This window comes from Lynx rufus, unplaced genomic scaffold (assembly GCF_022079265.1).
Source record: "Lynx rufus isolate CCGP_SWC_20201006 ecotype Redwood Valley unplaced genomic scaffold, mLynRuf1.p SCAF_2, whole genome shotgun sequence".
Lineage (NCBI taxonomy): Eukaryota > Metazoa > Chordata > Mammalia > Carnivora > Felidae > Lynx > Lynx rufus.
The window spans coordinates 133,982,679-133,984,972 of NW_025814834.1; the positions used below are offsets into that span (position 1 = coordinate 133,982,679).

Consider the following 2,294-nt stretch of genomic DNA (forward strand, 5'->3'; position numbering starts at 1 on the left):
CTTTACAACAACCCTAAGTATTATGATTATGCCCAGGGAAACTGATAGAGAAGGTAATAACTTGACCAAGGCCATAAAGCAATTAAGCCTTAGAAACAAGATGTGATGTTAGAATATACATCTATAAAACCACTGCAGTATACCACTTTTCAGTAAATTAACCTGAACTTCCTGTCACTGTAGAAAAGTTTTATGATTAATTTTTAAAAACTGTTTTTTGCATACCTAATACAATTACATGTTCTAAGGAATAATTTTATTTAGCTCTTAGCTCACTGCTCCTGTTATAAATCTTAATAATCTCAAAATCCACTTATATATTTCTTTTAATACCCAAGTTTCTCAATATCTTTACTTAATCTCTTTCCATGACTCTGCTTTCACTCAACTACCATGTCCACATCCTGGAACTTGCAGTCACTAATTACCGTCTTCTCTCTACTATTGTCAATTGCTGTCACTTTATTCTCTTATTTCAACCTCCCAAATTTGTACTTCTTACTCTAGTATATAACTCCAACATATCTTTAATCATACTGCAATCTGTAATTGATCATACCATTTCTCCACTGTGTCTTAACCTTCATTTTCTCACTTTGCTCTTTATCCAGATCTCTTTCTACACCACTTCTTTATACTCATTCCCTTGAGTGTATCAACACTTTTTCATTTCTCCCACTTGGCTGTATTCACCTAGGAATATTTCAATTCTAATTAAATTCAATTCTGTCTACTTAGTGATAGCACCAATTCTAGAATACTTGGAAATGAACACAGAACTATTTGACTAGTGTCACTTAAATTAACAACAGACTTCAAAACACCACTTAAGTACCTTCTAGCCATCCTTCTAAGTCTATTCACTCTGCCATTCAAGTGTCTATTTTACACCTTCCTTTTTGCCCCTGGATCCAACACTCTTTTCCTCTTCATGATCTTGCTTCCTTTCTATTTCACTGAAAAAAATAGAACACAACTTGTACATGCTCCTACTATGTATCTACCAAACTATAACCATTTAGACTTACACAATCTGTCCCTTCTGTTGCTATTAGTGAGATGTTTCATGCCCATCTTTAAAACGAACTCTTCTATTTGTACACCATATCTGTACCTCCAGCAATATCCCTTTCCCTCCTATATCATACTTGGTTTTGCTTTTTCCTCTACTGGATTAGTCCATACAAACATGCTGTATCCTCAATCTTTCTAAAACAAAACAAAATCAAAAACCTTTTTAATACTGTATCTCCCTAGATTAAGAGTACATTTTTCTATTCAACTTGAGAGCAAGACTCTTCTAACAGTCATCTTCATTTCTCACTATATTAAATTTACCTCCTCTCATTTCTTCCATCCATCAAATCAGTTTGTCAGGAGAGAGGTGTGTTAAGAACAGGTATGATGTAGTTGACCACCCCTTCCTACTTGAAGATACCTTCTTCATTTGGCTTCTGCCTATTCCTTAGTCTTCTTTACATATTTGACATCTAAACACGAGCATGTTCCCGGATTCACTTCACCATACTTCTAATGCTTACCTTTAAAATTTCTATTTTCTTTATTTCACAATGCTGTGAAGAATAAACTGTGATTCACAACAGCTTTCTAACAAAGACCCAAGTCTTTGGGCAGTGATTCTAAGATGAAGCTACTATTACATATTCACAGGACACTTTTAATAAACAAATTAAATATATCAAAGTTTTATATTAACACATAGCTGAAACTAATTTCACTAAGACAACAGGATACTTTTGTATGGGAAACATTTACACCTTTAAGGTTTGGGGGCACCAAAATAAAAGACAATTAAGAACAAGAATACAAATCCCCTGAAGTGGGAAAAATCTTCCACTACTAAAACAAAACAAGCAACAACAAAAAACAGCAAAACTCATAGCCAAACAAACCACTCCTAAAATAATTACAAGAAATAAGCAGTAACATTATTAAAAAAAAAAAAAAAAAAAAAAAAAAGTATGTGAGTGCAGTGGTATCCAGGTAAGAATGAAAAAAGAGCTGTATCCATAATCATAAAAGAAAATTTCTATTTAGTATTATAAAATTACCTGAAAAAAAATTTTTTTTACCTGGAAAATTTTTTATGTGATTATCAAATTACACTTTCCAAATGTATTAAACATAAAGAAAAATAAAGAACATTTATTGGAAAGAAAATAATTTATTATATATGAGGAAGATGATTAAAATACATGTAATATATCCCCAATAAACAGATTTAAATGCATATAGATTTAATTTTTAAATATACTTTAAAAGCTGTTACGCAC

The 2,294-nt window shown here is 31.8% G+C and overlaps 1 protein-coding gene across 1 annotated transcript in view; it reads right to left on the reverse strand.

Annotated features, from left to right (window-relative positions):
• The window catches only part of AMY2B (amylase alpha 2B), a 43,845-nt gene that overhangs the window by 40,707 nt on the left and 844 nt on the right, over nucleotides 1-2,294 (reverse strand). The gene's annotated exons all lie outside the window — the stretch shown is intronic.